The sequence below is a fragment of the Archocentrus centrarchus genome, chromosome 6, assembly GCF_007364275.1.
Source record: "Archocentrus centrarchus isolate MPI-CPG fArcCen1 chromosome 6, fArcCen1, whole genome shotgun sequence".
Lineage (NCBI taxonomy): Eukaryota > Metazoa > Chordata > Actinopteri > Cichliformes > Cichlidae > Archocentrus > Archocentrus centrarchus.
Window position 1 is genome coordinate 8,874,594 of NC_044351.1, and position 20,582 is coordinate 8,895,175.

Sequence of the window (20,582 nt, forward strand, 5' to 3'; positions counted from 1 at the left end):
TAATCTGACATAGCAAAGATGGAGAGAACGTGGAGCGGACAATCAGGGAAGACAGGAAATGGAACAAAGGCAAGATGTAAAAAAAAATGTAAAAACGAAGGAAGTCATGTGAGAAAACTATAGTCTTCAAAGTAAAGTGGGAAGCAATTGTAAGAGTAATCATTTCACTGGCAAACAAGAAGAAGACAGAAACGGGGAAACACAGAAGCGCCATACCATAATAGTGAAGAGGCTCAAAATAGTGAAACGGACTTTCAAATTTTCCTATTAAAAATGAAATAATCTTTAAGTAGCACTTTAATGCGTCATGGTTATTATGGCAATAATTGTATTTGGCTTGTATGAATTTGGGTGATTGAATCCACCCCCTGCATGGTGGTATCTGAGTGTTTCTCAAGCTCGGGTCCTCCACCAGTGTCCTGGGAGTTTGAGGGTTCTGCGCAGTGTCTTAGCTGTTCCTAAGACTGCACTCTTGGACAGAGAGCTCTGATGTTGTGTCATACCTGGAATCTGCTAGAGCCACTCTTCTAGTTTCAGAGTTACAGTTCCTAATCCTCCTATTACTGCTGGGATCATTTTGGACTTGACCTGCTCCAGCTGTTCCTTCAGCCCCTGGTACTCCTTCATGATGTAATCACAACTGTGGTCTTCTGCTCCTTGAAAACCACCACTATATCTGTTGGTTGTCTTGTCTGCTGACAAGCAGCTGCTGGCAGACACAGACACCTTTGGTGGTGTCTCCCATCGAGACATGGGGACTTCTAGTCAATATGTGGCACAGATGTTCTTGTGCACAGATGTTCCTGTACACAACCCCAGCCACTTGGTTGTACCTCTCGGTGTACATGGTCCCAGCTTGTATCTTACATCTATTATGTTTTGTATAGTCTCTGGGGCACCTTTGCACAGTCTACAACTTGGCAGAGTCCTGCCTCTCTGAATCTGGTGCTTAGAGCCTGTTCTTGTGCTGTCATGATCAGAGCTTCTGTGCTGTCCTTTAAGCTGCCCTTTTCTAGCCACTGGTTGACATTCTTGATGTCAGCCACTTCCTCTATTTGTCGATGTAGGGGCTTGGTTGTCCATGATAGTTCCTCTTCCTGTTCCGCATCACCACCTGTCTTCAGCTGCCCGAGGCACTCTTGGAGCGGCTCATTTTGGGGAGCCATATTCTGAAATGCTCCACACCTCATCCTGGATTGTGGCTGTGACACTCACTAATTCTCGCCCTCCCCTTTTCTGTTTCTCATAGAACCTCAGGGTGCTGAACTTTGGGTGGAGACCTCTGTATATTGTGAGTTTTTGTGTCTTGACATCAGTGGCATCTATCTCCTCCTGTGGTCAGCTCATTGTTCCAGCTGGGTATCTGTCTTACCTTCTAGATGTATTTGGCTGTGGCTGACCTTTGTGCATCTTTATCATGGTTCCAGTTGACCTGTGGGATACTAAGGCACTTGTAGCTGTCATGTATATCTGCTATTTTCCCTTCTGGTAGCTCCACCTCTTCAGTGTGGATCACCTTCCCTGTCTTTGCAACCATTTGGCCACACTTATCCAGTCCAAATGATGTCCCAATGTCTTTGTTATAGATCCTGGTGAGGTGTGAGAGAATATCATTGTCTCAGTATAAGGAATAATAATCATATCATCAATATAAGGACTCATAAATGTCAACAAATTCTTGGAGGGAGATTGCTGAAATTATCCAAATGGACATTAGGGAATGTACAAAGTAGTGGAAAAACTAGATGGACGAATATGTTTGCACCTGAAAAAAAAAAAAAAACTGACCACAACAAAGACTGAGGACCCAGGAGGGTCCAAGCATTTTATTTGTTTCTATCAGCTGGCACATCATGCACCTCACACAAGCATAAATGCCGGCAACGACGTCGGCCACTTATGTAAGTTACATTGTAGCTCTACTAAGATTCAGTGCAGAAGTCGAAATCAGGCATTAGAGGGCTTCCTCTACTTGCATACTTGATCTCATATCCAAGTTTCTTCCACGATTACTTCCACGATTACAGAGGTGTATATGAGCTCATCGGTTTCAGTGATGCTGGTAGTGCGGATGGTGAGTAGAGCAGTGTTCACATCTGGAAGCATCTCCTCTTATGGGACTCTGTCAGTGAGCTGGGGGAGTTGTGCTCATGGTTGAATGGTTACCATTAGTCTGGCCACAGTCTTTATCCTCAGCTCAGTAGATGCATCTGTCATTGCAGGTAGCTGGGCATCATCTAGTACAGTTCCACTTCTACCAGGGTTGGCTCATTACCTCCATATTGCTCTGTAGCTGTAGCCTCTGGATCTCCACCTTTGAAAGTAGCTTCTTCTACTGATGTTATTGCACAGTGCAATAACCCTTTTTTTGGGGGGGGGGGCCATAAATAAAGAATACACTTTCTAATCTGGGGTTCAGGGTCTTGAAGAGGTTGCTGCGAGGTCCCTGTCAAAATGAAGTTTGGTTCAGTTTCACTCGCCCTGTCATCTCCCCTGCCACAGAACAGAAAGGCAACAAAAGGATCCATGAGATAAAACCTTTATTTAGTCCTCCAGACCTCTATTAGATCTGAATTGATTTTTTTGACATAAAAGTTTGGGCAGCATAGCTCTAACTCTATAGAATTTGTTAGTGATTTATTCTCTAACCAGGCGCATCTTAAAGCATGTAGAGGGTTTCTAAGCAAATTGCCGTTATTTGTTAAACTTTTCCCAGAGGGGCGCCTTGGACAAATGCGCACCCCTGTTGGATCAGAGATGGGATTTCCTAAAATGTCACCAGCGCCCCTGTATCTGCGAGTTCTAGCCTCTGAGGCATGTCTCATATTCGGCATGCTTTGAATAGGACTCATGCACTCTGTCTCGCAATAACAGCTGAATCCTGGAGCGTTCGTGCCACGCATGCACCGCTGGAGCGCACGAACCCAGTCGCACCGCCCTCCTGTCCGCCTGCTGCCGGGAGGAGCTGAGGAGAGAGCAGACCGGAGCGCAGCGTTACCTTAGGGATGTGGCAGCGATTTTTATGCTCAGAAATAGCCTATGAAATTCGCAAAGTTTGTCTTTCGTGAGAGCTGAAAGAGAAAATCAAATCTCGTGTGAGAGAAAAACCAGAGAATCTCTCGGAGGTGCATCCGCCGTTAGAGAAATTTCTTACGGTGCATGCCCGCCTTCCTGGGCTCTGTCGTACGAGGTTGCGAAGCGCATCGGAGCCGGTGTCCGCGCCAATCCAAGCATCAGAAAACAAGAAAGAGAAACTGAGAGAAAAACAAAGAGGTCATTTGCTCTGCATAGCTCCCGCTGACACCTGCCTTCGGACCACTGTAGTCTGCCGATGTGGAGGTGAGTGCAGATGTCATATTTTGTGGGATGTTGGCTGGTTTGATATCGAGTTGAGGTGACGGTTGCTGAAGGTAAGGCCACGTGGTTATGCTGATAACTGTACCAGCACGCTGGTTCTGCTTCTTATCAAGCTCTGCACAGCATGTCACTGAGATGGGGACCAAGTCATAACTTTTGCACATTATAGCGTCCCTCGCTGCACAGGCGTCACAGCATGTGGGGTTGCGTGTCTGATAACATCAAAAATGCAATAAGTCACACTCAGAGACCGTGTGTGCAATTTCTATCCAGCCCAGCAGCCAGGCAGCACCAGAGGGAAGGAGTTCATATCTTTAACTGTCTTAAAGCACGTTGTATGAGGCTTTAAAAAAAAAAGAAAAAAAAACATTAAAAAATATTTTCCACACTGCCGTCTAATAGAATATCAGTACTACAAAAGGTTTGGGGTTATGAGGGGTTTCTTTTCTTTTCTTTTCTATTTTATTACAAATTATCATTATAAATTAATATCTGTGGACTTTCGGACTATTGGTTGATTAAAATAAGCAGTTTGGAAGAAAAAAAAATTCTTCCTGGGCTTTTACATTTCTTGTATCTTCTGTACCTTTGCCCATTTTAAAGACTTAGTCACTGTGTAAGTGAAGAAGAAGTCAGCAGATTATGTAATTGAATATTCATTGGCTGCAACCCTCTTTGCAAATCAAAACATATAACATATGAATATCAGCAAAACACAAGCACTTTACAGTGTCTTGTTTAAAACATGAACAGCTTTTTTTTTTTTTTTTTTTTTTTTTTTTTATTAATACAAGACGTGATTTCACTTCTGAAGGCTGAATTAAAACTCTAACAGTAAGGCTTCACCAAAGGCATGCATTGTCCTTAAAGTCGTCAAAGAATTGCATCATCTGCCAGAGCTGCTCATGGCCTGCGGTGCGAATGACAGCTCCATGGCTCATCTGAAAGGCCTGTAGCAAAACAGCAGCTCATTACAAGAGCAGCGGCGCGGGCTTCCTCTGGCGGGAGGCTGCTGGCTCATTAGGGGTCACAGAGGGGCGAGTCTCCCACTATGAGCTGCAGCTTGTTACCACGGCACTTTGTGAAATCACTATTATTCAGAATGAATTCATTTTTACAGAAAGATTGAAAAGATATACAAAAATCAGTATAAAACCGTGCACTGTGGAAACTTACTCTTGTGCTATAAAAAGCTTTTATTTAAAAATTGCAGTAAGCAAATATCCAGAAAAGAAAAAAAAAATATATAATTGATATGTAGAAACTTCTCTTCTAAGTCATTCCCATCAGACAAGCATGTCTGATACATGCTAAAATTAAGTCGATGCTATTGGCTTCACAGGGTGAAGCACTTTGTTCAACCCAGTGTGCGACCACATCTTTATTCCATTTTTACTCTTTATACTTCTTTATATTGCTTATCTGATCTGCTCTGAAAAGACCTATAATTGGCCCGTCTCCCATTGCAGGTTTCTGAAGTCTAAAAATGAGCTCAGTGGAGGAGAAGGCACCTACTTCTCTCTAAGGCCTCTTAACTAGCAATGTGCTCAAATGATGTTAAAAACATGTTGCTTATCCCAGCTTTAAGAAGGCATTTTTGATAATGGAACTGAAGCATTGAATTAAATATAGGGAACAACAAAAACAAGGAACAACAGGAAATAGGACATTTCGTCACTGACATCAAAAAAGAAAATAAAAAGAAATTGGCCACTTACGTACCGCAGGAGATGCTGCTTCTGATTGCCCCAGTCCTCAGTGCAGATTTGTGAAGTAGGACATTCCTGATTATTCAGTGTATAATGTTGCAACTGTTATCCATTTGAAAAGAAAAAACACAGCAAAGACAAGGCCAACTCCACAGAAGTCAAAATTTCACCCTCTACATATATTTACACATGAATCCACACATCAAGTGGTCCCTGACCTGCTGTACAATCACTACATCCTACTACAGTATTTGTATATTTACACACTTTGGGCATAAAAGTTAGTCTGTGTGGTAATACCAGACAAATCTTACTCTTAAGTATGAGTCTGAAACAGCAACCAACAAAGGACCTTACCCCCCACCCCCCCACCCCTCCACTCCCATTTAAAAACTGACTAGACTCCTAAAAAAATGAGTCATACTTTTACATTCATTTCTACTGTCCAAGCAATTTAAATGAAGTCGTATTTCTTTAGAAGAATGGACAAACTGTGTGCTCAGGCAGAACGTAAACCTGAAGCGCTCTAATCCTTTCTGCTTTCTGAATGGAATTACATGCAGGCTTATTTCTGTTGCCTCGCCACAGTTAATACAGACGTTCTACGTGGAGAAGATGGAAATGTCCGTCCTAGTAAGACATTTACACTTCACTTCATTCTCAGTTGTTATTTTCCAAACACTCAGTCTAGGGTTGCTCTTACTCCAACTGGTTTGATAGTTTTCTAGAATCAGCAAGCACAATGGAAAATGGTCCCCTCCCTCCCATCAGTAGATCATCTCCAGCTTTCAAAATAACAAAAAGAGTGCTAATTAAATTAAATTTTTTAAAAGAGGAAATTTATCCCTGTATAAGACGTGTTGAACTTTTAGCTGTCTGGAGACACTGAAGGTTGCAACAGCATCCGCTCAGATAGTCTGGGCAGCCACTCACTTGATTTATCCGTGAAAGGTTAGACAAATGCCATAAATAATTGTTAGTCTGCCTCCTGACCATACTATTCCCCCTAGTGACTTACCATGTTGATTTTCTGAGGTGGCCCAGGTCATGAATTTCTGGGCAGCTCGAATCTATTGGACAGCCACTGAGCTTTGCTGTGACATGAAGGATGTGAGGCGTAAGCGTTGGAGTATGAAGGCTGCTTCAGTGGTAGCGGGATCTTAGCTCTGGTAGATGTTCAGTTGCTGTGAAGAAAAATCTTAATGTCAGTGCAGTGACTGTATGACTGAGTTACCGACTGGTTTCCTGCCTGGCTGAATGAGTGAAAAAAAACGGACTTTACTTAAAGCATGCTTAACATCGATGCCAAGATTAGCACAGGAAGGAGATGAAACACTCCAGGCATGAATCCAGACTGTATATTCATACACTCAGAGATGCACTGATGTTGCTGTCAAGTGCTTAGCTGGTTCAGTGAGCATTGTGATGCAAAGCTTGAATATCATGTTTATTAAGAGAGGGAAGAGGAGGTGTCTCTGACTGTGGGTATAATATTGAGCCCCATATGCTCAGCAGGTTTTCTTCAAGTTTTCTACGTCAGAAAGAAAGGAAGCGATGTTGTCAAGCACCCAAAGTATTTAATTGAATTCACCTTAAATGTCAGCAGCTGTTGTTGAAATTGTTGGAGTTACTTTAACGTCCCGAACTTTGTCTCGATCCTGTGAAAAAAAAAAAACCACAGGAATCTTTCACTTTTCAAAGTTTATTTTCAGTATGCAGATTATGCTGTGGGTACGTTTGATCTCAAATGCCATGTGACCAAGCCAGTTCCAGTTTAACTTGCATTTCTCGTCAACCCCAATTTATTAATATAATTGTAGATGATTTGTCTTAAAGCTTTTTGCATTAATTCATTTGTCATTATTGGGGCTCACTGCATTTAGACTCAATGGCTGTATCAATAAAACACAGGTATCCTTGTTCAGTGTCCTTTCTGCTCCTGGTATCACTAATATTGTGTAACTGCTGCTCTAATTAACTTCTTAGATTCCTGGTGTGCTCATAATCTGACAACATTTACGAGTCTGTATCTCAGTACTGAGTTGTAGGGCTGCAAGAGTGTATGGATTTTGTGCTGCTGTAGTGTAAATACTGACAGTTATTTGTGAAGAAAGAAAATGGATTTGTTTGTTCCTGCGTTTTCATTTCCTTTTACTTCATGTTCCTCTTAATTTCTTTGGTACAAACGCGATATGTATGGCTTATTCATTTCTTTTATTTATTTTCAAATAAATAAGTACACATGGTAACATTAAAAATTGTAACTGATAATAATTTCTTAATAGTTTGATATTTACAGAGATGCTTATTGCACCGTGAACATCTCATACTGCTTCCATATCAGTTCTGGTGCAGATAAACCAAAGAAAGTAGCACAAAGTAATAAAAGGCTGTATCAGTAATGGAGTTTTGTGATCTGGCATTAAAATGTCATGAAGATTCACATTCTTACTACTTTTCTCTTTCTTTCTTTTTTTTTTTTTACTGCTACTTCTTAGATCAGGTAACCTGTGATTCAGTAACAAACTACCAAGTCACAAATTCATTTTCCAGTTTTTAAATGATGGGTGGGGGGGGGGGGGGGGGGGGGGGGGCAGTTAGCAAGCTCATGACAACCACCCCCCCCCCCCCCCCCCCCCCCCCACACACACACACACACACACACACACACACACAGTCATGCATCAATATTTAGGTTAATCTGACCTGGAATCAGTGATTGCTAATTACACTGATCAGAAGTTACCTTTTAGTGCTTTGCAGCTCATATCCAAGAGCACAGAGTAAATAACAGAGTTAGATTTTAGAATAGCAGCTCTAACGGCTCAGACATCAACAGACGTTTTTATGTGGAAAAGCCTGGAGGTCTTTTAATGAAGTCTCTGGTGCTTCGTTAAATTGCGGAGTTGAACCTTGATCATGGGAAGAAAATATAACAGGGATGTGTTAGGGAACCTTGAGGTTATACACAGTATAGCAGTATGTATTAACGTACTGAAATGATAACTTTGTACTTGAACTTATTTTATGTTTTAAGTCATTTTGTGTAGTAGAATAAAAAACCACCAACAAATATTGCTCAGCTGTGTTAAAAACTCTGTCTTGGTGGGTCAGTTATAAGAAATATGCTCATTTGAAGATAAATAATGTAAATTTTAAACAGATCTATTCTGATAAAGTAGTGACACTAATGAAGTGTTTGTTATAACAGATACAGTAGATGAAAATTTTCATTCTGCATGAGCAACACATTCAGTGCACTTTATTTTTGAACAACACGAACTGTTTATGTTTGTTTCCTATGGCAAGAAATTCAATTATGGGAGCAGCAAATACTTTCACTTAGTCAAAAACAATTGCAGTGGTTGAAGAGGTCCTCCAACATAAAATTATCAATACAACAGGATGCTCTGTTGAAAGTAAAAAGTGTTGTATTCAACTGTTTAGTGTTGTGACTCAAAAAGGAAAGGAAAGAGAAATGCCAAATAAAATCTGAAAATCTGAGAATGTGACTTCTGGCCCAGTGGTGGTCAAGAAGACCTGTGCTCACAGTGTAAAGCTGAAGATCAATGAAGACAGACTTTTATAAATAAAATATTATAAGGATAAAAAAAATGTTTGGACTTGGTCCAATATTGAGTGAGAGTATTATGACCACAAAGTCCCCTCAGTGTAATCCCGTGGAACAATTGTCCACGTCAAAGTAAAGGTGCTTGTTTTTTTGCAGTGACAGGCTCAGGTTGTTGAGGCAACGTGTCTGAAAACATAATGGAAAGCATCACTACAGAGATCTGTCCAACATGTGTCAGAAATCAAGCTCATATAGAAGTCTTGATCTGAACTGTCTCCGGTGAGTTGTTGCAGGAAGACAACAATGTAAATGTGAGTCAGAGTTGGAGAGAGCTGTCCCGAGAAGAGAGGAGGGAAGTTATAAAGTGTATAAGTTAGAGTACATAATGTGTAGCTTAATGTTTAGCAAAATAGTAAAAAAAAAAATCGTTTGAGGTTGCCCTTTTTCTAAATTGTGTCAAATATAGCATTCTCCCTCAATACGGGACCAATTTCCTATTAAAAGCTGAGACTCTAAAATGATGGCTTTCTTCTTTAGATTTAGAAATAACTGAATTTTCTTTAAAGAGTTCATCTTTTGTGTCTGGAATCCAGTCATTACTTGAATAGTGCTTCTTAATAGTTCTTTTACAAAGCTTATTGGGTTTGGCTTGTAGTACCAACACTACCAGACTTTTTTTTTTTTTTTTTTGACATAGTGATGAACCATTTAATCCTCATTAGAACTGTGATTATTAATAGTGTAATGGAATAAATAAGCATATTCTTACATTCATCATAGCTTCACATCCATTAAATAAGAATCAGTGGCTCCAGATTAGCTACTTCTTTGTACATCAGTATTTCTTTGGGGAGTGACGGGCAGAACCCATCTTATTTTAACCTCTGACATGTCTAGCTTTGTTACTCCTGTTGCTACTGAATTATGCATGTTGTTATGGCAAGATCTAAGCAACTCTCTAAGACCTTCAAAAACAGGATGTAAATGCCATCATCTACAAGTTACAAACAACTGCTAGTTTGTCCAGAAGTGGAACCTCAGTAATTCTGAGGGCAGACTATTCTCCAGGTACTCTGCGACTGTCACTGTTAATGAACATGCATCTGGGATGAGAACCTGCATGGGAGGAGCTCCAGTAATTTTTTTTTTTTTTTAAATGTGTTGTAGATGGAAGAATCATAGAGATGTTCAGTCACTGCAGCATTAGACGTGTTTGCTGTGGGTCACACAGTTTTAATGTGTGAGGTCTTGGTTGAACCAGAAATGGACAATTCCTTTGTGATACTGATTCTAAATGCTAGCGGTGTCAGGTTATGAAGTGGCCTAGTTAACATCGTAACTCTAGCACTGCTGAAACGTTGTGGGGAGCATTGCACAGCCAAATTAATTTTTCAGGTTAGTAAACTGCTCAGGTTAGTGAGCAGATGCTGTCGAATGGTGGAAAATTAGACAAAAAGTCCAGCAAATGTTAATGGGGCTTATTTATCTATATACTGGTTGAGCAAATGATTGAAAAAAAAAACAAATTTCCCTTTTAATTGTGTTCAAGTGTTACTCTTTTAAAGAGGATAAAGTATTTGTCTTGCCCAGTATTTTTTTTAAAGCTAGCAGTTTTATATAATTAGTTTCTCTTGCTATAAATATTAAAAACTATTTTAAAAAATGCATTGGATTCTCTTTTAGACTGTATAGAATTGCTCTAGTTGTGCGTTTTATCATACCAGTTAGAGAACATTTTATAGGAGGAGAGCTGATATATAATGTGCAGTGTATTAGAGTTGTGAGAGACTTCTTGTTATCTCTGATAAAGACTGTTGAGATGATAATGGGCACTAATGGATTGCTAGACAGCAGCACCAAAGTGCCGAAGAATCAAAGCAAGACAGTGAATTCCCTTATGAAATATGCATCAATGACAGTGAAATAAGACCAAAGGCAAGCTGCGTTTGTTTGGAAAATAGGATGGAGTGCTGGTTAAAATAGGTTGCATAACAATGCCATATTGCCATTCCTTTTTAAAAAGAAAAAAAATCTTCACACAAGCTGCTGTTGAAGACACGAGCAGCTTTGATCAGCAAGCCTAGGTGCACTAAGGTTGACGGTGCAGATGTGGACCTGAAGGCGACTGACTCTGCCTATTTGCTTGATTTATTTGTTTATTTATCCTAAAAGAGTTTTATTTCCATACATTTCTATTCATAATTAAACAGAGGTACAGATTTTAAAGTTAAATTGCAGTTTAGGCTTAAGAATTTTAGCTGTACTACACCAAACTTAACAGTTTAATTATTGCGGGCCAGCTCATTTTTTAATAATCAAATTGCATCATTTATATACAAACCCTGCCAGTTTGTGCAGGTGTTTGTGCAGAGCATACTCCAGGAAGCAGTAAAGCTTTTATGAATTGCTTCTAGGTTTTCTCCTAATAGACTCACAAGAATGACCAAATAAATGGTTTGAATTAGTGGCTGCATGTGTTGGTATTTTAGTTAATGGTTCTGAGTGAGCCAGTAAAAAGCTGCTCACTTAAAAAATTCAGATTGACGAAAGCGCAAACTGCAGATCTCAGCGTTTGCACGAGGCGCCTCGGGAAGGAAATTGAAATGCACCTGCGATTGAAGCTGTTCGTCGTCATCACTAATTTATCGGTGTAATTTCAGGTAACACAGGTGCTCAGGCAGTATGTAGAGGCCTGGAATTCCTGCCTGCATTTGTGTCATAAGAAGGGACACAGAAAACATCTGTAAATAGTTCTAAAATATTTTAACACATTTCTAACATAACCAGAATAATTGCAATAATACAGTTTTCCATTCAGCAAGTGAAAGGTCGCTGGTTTGATTCCAGCTGGTAACACAAACCTCCTTTGGTATTCATATTTGACTTATAAACAAATACATCTATGATAAACACATTTAATAGGTAGTTGTTGCACAGTTGCATTTGATATTGAGTCTTAAATAATACTTTTGATACAATAGTTCATATATGTTGTGCTAAAATAAAACAGCTGCCTTATCTGATGTGATATTTTTGAGTTCATATTTTAGTTTGAGTTGTAAACTTTAAGATGAATGGATCTTTAAAACTGAAAACCACAGTGTGTCACGGCGAGACAATGATGCCTGAAACTATTTGAATTTGATTTATTAGATTTTTTTTTCTCATTTATTAAAAAGAAAATGCTGAGTATTCCAGAAGTTGAGTTGTCATAAGCCTCCTATTCAGTTGAGCCCTCATCTCTTCAGAATTTTGTAGCTTTATTTTGAAATTCAGTATCCGCTTATTCATATTTTGAAAGCGCAAAGCTTTGGTGTAAATGGTTAAAAGATTTTTTTTTTTTTTAAATACCATTGTAAGACTAGTTCTTCACTATGTAATAACATTTAATAATATCAGTCACTGTGTACCACTGGACACTACATTCGCTGTCCAACAAACAAATACTTCCAATCCTTAGAGAGGAAATTTTTTAAGGGATTAAAGAACTGGCCTCTGCATGCATGTTTGGTGAGATTACAGAGGTCACTGCTGGATTTAAAATAAATGTCCAACGGTGATGAAGCTGGTTGGGAAACTTGATGAATTTGAAGATTACCCTTGGTATTCTGGGTCTAAACCAAAATAGAAAAATGTGTTTAAGCAAGCCCAGCAGGCAGCAGGGGAGTTGTTTACATGTCAGATTGTTTGCACAGTAATTTAAAAGAATGTAAAAAAACAATTGCATTTAATGTTTGGAAGGATGTTTAAGGAATGACCTGAAGGCTTAAGAACTTCATTCTCATTCTCAAACCACAACACAAGCCTTTGCTTTTACTGACCATTTTTGACAAATTAAAATGTTTGCAAAATAAGCACTAATTCACTTTTAAACGTTATGTCATTTTGCTTAGGGGGGGGGGGTGATGAAACTCTGGTTTTTTCCTTCTTCTTACATTATGAAGTACCTTGAGATGACTGTTGTGAATTGGCACTAAATAAATTGTTTTTGTTTTAATACCTATTTCTGAAAAGATCATTTGTTGAGCAAAAAATAGATTACACATTTCCTTTACACCAGAGCTGTTCTTCCAGTCTCTGTGCTATTTAACTAGCTTACTCATCCCATTAAAAAAAAAAATGATTTCCCTGTTTGAGCCAGTTTCAGGCCACAAATACCTCCAGTTGTATGAGAGACCTGTCGATGCTGACAGATTTCTTCAGTTGCCAAGAGATTGATAAATGTCAGAGATTGCTCGATAGCCTTTCATTTATGCCATGTGTATCTCCAGATATACACACATACACAATGTCAACAGGGTGTCTAAGAAAATCTAATATTGCTCCTTCTGCAAGCTCCGCTACTTCAGGTACACGTCTGCCGTCACCCTTTAAATTGAGCTCATGAATTATTGATGTCTGTCCCGCTTGCTTCAACCCCTAAACTGTAATTAGTTTTGCCCAACACTTCTCATCATGATACACTTTGTGAGCTGCAAGAACAGAGAGGGGGCAGGGTCGAGGGGGCGTGAATACATTGTTCCTTTAAGCCAGGAAAACTGGAAAGTGGAGGAGAACAGGGTGGAATGAACCAATGAGAAACCAGGGTTGCAAGAAGCTGTTAGTGGCACCTTGACGAGGAGAGTTAGACTTCGAGGGATAAAGAGGAACGTGTGGTGGGACTTTGGGGTTGCGGGGGCTCTGGAGAGAGTCAGCAAATGAACAAGGAAGACCGAACAGGAGGGGGGGGAAGAGAGAGAATAACAATAGAAAGAACATCGCAGCGCAGGAGTGAGAAACACAAAATTATTGCCAGGCTACTCACTGCCATTACAATGAGTGTTTATCCCACTTTTTTGAAAGCCCAATTATCTGTTCCCGCATGAATCATAGAGATCATTTAGACTGGTGACGTGTGCAGAGCACCAGCAGAGCTCCCTCACGATACACACACGGTAGGAAGGACTGAGTGGCAGAGATGGCATTACATGCTTTAGGCAGGTGAGTGTGCTGATTATTTCCGTGATGGTGCCGCTGCGAGAGGCGACACGGTTCGATTCTCGGCATGCTGCTCTGTACGTATTTATTTCCAGCCTGTTGTCTTAGGAGAGGAATATCTGAGTGCTCTCTGCCTGTGTCTCTCTATCTCCCACTGTGCCTCTGTTCCCTTTCAAATTAAAATCCCTGATGTCCCCGTTGTGTTCAATATTCTGCTCCTCTACTCTGTAATTTTCTTTGTTTTTCATCTTTTGCCACTGACATTGTAAAGATGTGATTATGTCTGATCCAGACATAATAACTCATTTCAGACATATGGTGCTTTACATGCTGCAACAGTTAACCTGCTGAGTCGGGCTGCACTCTTCAGTGTTTGGCCGCCTGATGGTCCAAGTTCTTAGAGCCTTACAAGTCCTGTGCTCTGTTCACCACATTAATTAAAATGCCTTATGTTGAGTCCAACATTTACCTCTTCAAAGATGGCTGGAGGCATAAACACAGAACTGTATCACTGTGTCATATTTGTCTTGTCCATTTCGGTGACGTTTCTTCACATGCCTGAGGCTCGGCTCCTCTTATTTGGACCCCCACTGGCTTGTTATATACAGCAAGAACTTCGTTTACTTTGCGCCTCTGCTAAGTGGAGGTTACCAAACAGGTAAACTGCGTTGTCTCGTTTGAGTCCTTTAGTGAGAGCGATGCATTGCCTTCCTGGCCTGCTTGACTCCATTTCATGCTATTGTCTGCTCATGGTGATTAACTGGCCTGCGCTTGTGGCTCGAGTGATTTCTGCTTTGTGTTGAGAGCTGGGCTGCGGCCGGAGGACAGGACTGCGAGAAGGGGGGCGGCTGCCAGGATCGGAGGGTCAGCTGATCAGCTCTGAGGTGCGGGAGATTTATGACCCCCCACAACAAAGCTGTGTCTGCTGAGGGACCATAACCATAAATCAGGGAGAAGTGGGTCAGGTTGGGTCAGTGCTCATCTGCTCACTGCAGATCTGGTTCTCTGTTTTCCTAAAAGTGTTTTTTCACTTTTTGCACCTGACTTTGTGACATTATAAGTGACTTCCAGCCTTTGCTCTTCACCAAGAAGGCCTGCCGTGTTAATCACTGATTTAAATTCACTGATTTTCAGCTGTCAATCACAGTTACTAATGAATTCCTGTTTCTATTTTAAAAAACCCATTAAGCTTCTCTAAGTGAATCACCCCTAATCCTTTTATTATCTCAAGCTATGTTAACACTGTTGGCCTTTAGTCTCTGCTCATCTTAATCATCCTAATTACATAATGTTTGTCTTTTAAGAGGGTGATGAGATGAAATGGCATGGCATGGTATTCCAACAGTGACTTGTTACTGATTGTACAAGAGGCATTATACTGTCCTCCGTCTGATTCTAGTCTGTTTGATTCTGATCGCTGGTTTGACTAGTTTTGTGATTTGTCTTCCTAAGGGCAGCTAAGGCCAAAGTGAAAAATTGATTTTCTGCAGAAGGATTAGTGGCAGGGTTATAGCTATAGGCATGCATTACATTACAATGATTTATGCGACATCTGCACACCAAAGTAAGCAAAACGAATTCTTTATTAGCAGTTGTATAAGACCTTTATTTTACAAAAAAACATGCACAGGCGTGGAGACGACTGTAGTCTTTACTGTCAAGGCAGTGGGCGACGAGTATGGGAATAGCAATGAATAACTTGAAGCTGTGTTTTCGAAGTTCAGACAGCTTGAGTAGGGAGATAAATAATCTCTGCCAGGAAGGACGGATCTTAATTTATTTGTGTCTGTATTGTTGCACAAAGAGGCATTGCAGGCTGCTGCTGGAAATCAAACAAATGCAAATGCTGGCTGTGGAATGGAAATGACTGCGAAACATCAGAAGTCTCTCAGTATGACTGCCATAACAGCAGGGATTTGTACTTTTGTTTACGACAACACTGATAATATTTTCTCCCATTTTTAGTTTGAACAGGAATTAAGCGTGAATGCTGTGTTAATGTTTTCCATGTTATCCTATCACCTGACATGTTTGCATTATGTGTGGTAGTGTCATATGCATGTATATATATTATGAGAGGAGAAACACTGAAAAAAATTGTGTAAATAAAAAGCATTCTGCACATCTGTATTTCTTTAGGCATAAATGCCTTTTTTCCAAGCTGAATGTTAATTTTTAAACTATGTTAAAATGGTTTGGAAGGCAACCGAAATGATTAGAGAGTGAAGTTTTGTTACCATGATGGCTTTTACTGTCAGAGTTGCTGTAATGAGTAACACAGTCAAGTCTCCAGGGTCAGCTATTTGGCCAGTGATTGCTTTAATACTGCAGTCCACTCTTATAGTTATGAGTAGTTTGGATGTAGGACTTCACTGGAAAACTGTTTTCTTGCCCATTAAAATGAATTCCCACAGCAATTTAGCAGCATTATTATATGGTAATGTACAGCTCAAAGCTGCAGTGTTTTTATGACCATCTCAACAATGAAGAGTAAATGGGAAAAACAAAAGGGTAGCATGTGCGTTTGGCAATTTATCACGTTAATATGCATTCTTTGAAAAGCACACTTGGCTTGTCCCAGATGAACACTTTGGGGCCTTAATCCGGTTTTAGAAGTAGTTTACATATTTCTCTTGAGTGTAATCTTTAGATCAATGTAAAGGTAAAGATCTGAATTTAAGTCTGTGACTTAAACTGGAAAAAAATAACTGAACATATATAGTACTGTGCAAAATTCTTGATCACTTATTTCTTCATATTTGGCAAGGAAAATGGGAAATAGGGGCTTCAATTTATTGAAATGTGCAAATATATAAGGAAATACAGTAAATAAAGCAAAAGTCTCTGCAATTTTAACAGGCCTGAACATTAATATTTGGTATGACCACCTTTATTCTTCAGTACAGCCTGAACTCTCTTAGGTAATGTTTCTTGTAATTTCTTCAGGAATAGTTCTCCAGGCTTCTTGAAGGATATTCCAAAGCTCTTCTTTGGATCTCGACTGCCTTTTGTTCTGTTCTTTGTCCAGACAATCCCACGCTGTTTGAATAATGTTGAGGTCCAGGCTCTGTTGGGGTCCAATCAATGACTGATAGTGTTCCACTCTGTGTTTTTCTATCCAGGTAAGCATTTACCGCAATGGCAGCGTGCTTGGGATCATTGTCAAGGTAAAAAAAAATGAAGCTATTACCAATCAGATGTTTTACAGATGGTATTGCATGGTGGATTAAAATCTGATTCTGTGATCATAATTCTGTAAATTTTGACAAGATCCAGAACACCACTGTCTAAAATACAGCCCCAAACCATGATAAAGCATCCACTGTGGTTTACAGATGGCTGTAGACACTCGCTGTTGTACCGCTCTCATCTTTATAGCCTGTCAAACTGTGTTATTGCCGGTATTTTTCATAAATTCAACTAATGAAATGGGAACAAAATATGTGTTGTGCAAAAGGCTTGGTTCCTTTCTAAGTTTTCTGTCACATGTAGACACAGTGCTGGTTCATCGTTGATTCTTTTTTATGCTTGACTGATTCATAGTTCAGTGTTAAGTGGCTCAACAAACAAGCAAAACAATCTTCTGAAACTGGTCCGGTACGAGGACTGGACTGAAAATAAGTGAAAAAGCAGCCAAAGTCCAAAGAAAAACGTTGAAAGACCTTCAGAAAGCCTGGAGAACTACTGCTCTAGACCACTTTAAGAAGGTCTGGCTCCTTGGATGCAAAATATAAAGTAATGAGGGGTGGCTCAAGATTTTTGCACTGTACAACTCTCACAGAACTGTTAACTGTCCTCTGTACCTTTTGCAGTTTGTCTCCACAGAGTCTGCTGTGCTTTGAAGGAAAATGTTTTATTGTCCTTTGAATTTAACATCAGGCCTGCCTCAGTTCTATGGGTTTAATTCATAGAACATCATGAGGCATCATAATTTCTCCCCAGACAGCCTTGAATGAGCAATAATGTCATATGCGGCAAACTGATGGCCTTATGCTTAGTGGGAAAATAAATCAATGTGCCATTTTAAAATTACAGTGGAAGACGGAGCTGCCAGAAGTCACTTGTCTAAAGAATTTTAGGTATTACTGGACACATGATAGCCATGCATTTCTAAAAGAACATCCTAGTGCATTTCAAATAAGTGGCTGATGAATAGAAGTGTCTTTATTCACAATTTGATGAATCAGATCAATAGGTTAGGTATTTTGCACAGCGCAAGACTTTAAAAGCACATACAGGAACTGGGAGATAGATCAAAGTCTCAGCCATCAACCATCTCATTTCAGTGCATTGCTAAACAATTAAGCTCAGACATTGTGACAGATTTTGTGTAAAGCATTACCTCTAACAAAGAAAAACAGGATGGAATACAAATAATCCACAGTCTTCATAGCTGCTGGGCTGCGTGATTAATGCATTTCTGTTATAACATTTAAACTGAACGTGAAACAGACTTGCGAATAGTATCAAAACATTTACAAGATTTTACGGTATTTACAACAACATTGCAACTGAATGCAAATTGCAGTCCAGGGGTAATGTTTTGAAGGTTCAAATTATTACAGCCACAATGAGCATCTGGTAAAGGATGGTAAAAGATTTGAGGTCTTTAATGGTGCAGCAGATGAATTGGTAGCCTTTAAGCTATATCTGAATTCAAGCTATATCTTAATTTAAGTGCCAATGGTGACATTTTCAAGGCATTTTCTAAAGGTAAAAATCCTTACAAGGACTTTAATAGATGGCCTTACTGTTTTGTGTGGTTGTTAGTGTCAACTTTTTCTTTGTGGCTGCGACACCATGGTAAACTCTAACACATCTAAAGCTCAGTTGGCTACACATCTTAACAGAATACAGTCAGAAAAGTAATTCATGTAGAGATGATAGAGAACATGTACAGTATAAAGTTTTATAACTGGTCCAGTACAAATACAGCTTTATTCTCTTGGCAGCCAATTTGGAGCTGCTCAATGCCACAGCCAAACAGCTGATCAAAGGCAAATATTAGCTTTATAGCTTTGTAGTTAGACAAGTAAGTTGGTGTCCACAACCATTAGTGTGGCTCCGTCCAAAGTTAAAAGAGGTATAGACATATATGGTTTTGGCATCAGTGGCTAGAAAAAAAAAAAAATCAATAATGGCCCTTTTAGTACATTTTAATTAAAGTGGTCTGATAGAAAACTAATTCCAGCTCCTCTGCTCTGGGCTGTGTTTTATATTTTCAAAGCAGGTACGGTAAAATAGCAAAATAGCTATAGCAAAAACAAATCATTTATATAGGAATCGACTTATTGTCATTAAGTTTTACTTTACAGAATACTTTTTTGAGAACTTCAGTTATTTTAGCTTAGCCATCCTCAGAAGTTTGTAACTAATTTCAGTCAAGGTCTTAATTTTTTTGGAACTGTTTTATTACTCGATGCTGTAATGTGTTCTGGCTAGGAGGCTTTCTGGTGTGCTGGCGTCCAATACTAATGAGTTGAGAACATGAGTTTTGTTAATGTAGCCTAAATTTGCATTTTTCTCATTGCAGATCTTAAGGCAAATTACACTTCTCTGCCTGCCAAACTCTAGTCTGGTGCCGTATTAAATACTTCCTCTGTTCTTGAGTAATGTGGTTTCCGACACTGTTAAAAGAACACGTTAGCTTTTCAGAAGCCAGAGTAATAATTTTTTTTTATGCTTCTCTTTCTCTATTGATTAGCAGTTTATCCCTCCTTTGTGTCTGAGCTTCACCTTGGCTGGTTGACTGCAGCACACTCTGAGCTCACATAAACAGAAAAATGAGCTGACCGCAATGCAATTTGTTCTGTGTCAAAACTTCTTATATGGTGTTTACATTCATTCTTTGCCCAAATCTGTATATATTGATAAAGTATTGAAAAACACAATGGAGCACCTTTACTTAAAAAAAAAGAAAAAATTAAATGATTGGTGCAATTACATATTCCCTGACTGACTTCCCACCTCTTAATACAAAATTAGATTTAAAAATTAAAGTAATATTTGTAATTTTTTATTGGATTTTTTTAATTTGTATTTTCTCTGCACACCTTCATAAATATGTCAGTTGGTTGTTCAACTTACAGTAACTAGTTATAAGAGTTTAACATGTTGTCCAATCCTAATGTACAAGTAGAGACTGTTTTGTTAAAAAAAAAAAAAAATGGTGTATTAAATATCAATACTTTTACAGTACCTGGGGACCACAGTCAGTTATAAATGACATTTTTATAGTCTAACTTTTCAGAGTGCTTATTTTCAGTGTGTGTCGCAAAGGAAAGCTCAGACTGTGCCTTGAAATTCAGGCCATGTGCCAGCAGTTTTCCTTGGATGTCTATCAGCTCTGCTGGTTTCAGATGCAGGATTACTTTGCAGGATCGGCTTCCGCAGAGGTACCGTAGTTCCTATTCCTGGGCTGCCCATTGCCTTTGTATCATGTGTGGGATAGTGTGAGCAGATAGAGACAGAGCAGCGGAATGAATGGGCGGCAGAGGCAGCAGTGAGGTGGACTAGAGAGATTAACTGGGAAATTGACACTGACAAATCTCATACATTAAGGCTTCCTGGGAGGCAGGTATCGGTTGAATAGGCGGCAGGTACCATATCCCATAAAAGGCACTGGGTTTCTTTAATACTCGGCTTGCAGCATGTAGAAAAGCTGAACCACCCTGTTGTCGACAGCACAAAAGATAAGAAAGCCAGGTGTGCTCAGAGACGTTTCATTTGACTAATGTGTTTACAGCTAGAATAATGAATAGAGTGAAGAAGATGAGAGTAATTAATTTGAGCCGTACTAGCTAAATAACAAAGCAAATACGAGTAAAACTGTTTCATTTCCCTTTGGAAGTGATTTTTTTTCCTCCCACTTTCTCGCCTGTTTTAATGAGATAAAGCCAGGCTTCTTTGATAAGGAGTCCTTGTTGCTGCTGTTAGTGGCCTAGTAGCCTTTTGATCTGTTCTGAGGG

The 20,582-nt window shown here is 39.5% G+C and overlaps 2 protein-coding genes across 2 annotated transcripts in view; both read left to right on the plus strand.

The window, feature by feature from the left end:
• The window catches only part of LOC115782321 (serine/arginine-rich splicing factor SR45-like), a 61,351-nt gene that overhangs the window by 12,396 nt on the left and 28,373 nt on the right, over positions 1–20,582 (plus strand). The window lies entirely within an intron of this gene.
• mgat4c (mgat4 family member C) overlaps positions 3,092–20,582 on the plus strand; it is a 103,525-nt gene continuing 86,034 nt past the window's right edge. Inside the window, exon 1 of the mRNA XM_030732432.1 lies at positions 3,092–3,339. The gene's annotated coding sequence lies outside the window, so the exon portion shown is untranslated. The remainder of the gene's footprint in view (positions 3,340–20,582) is intronic.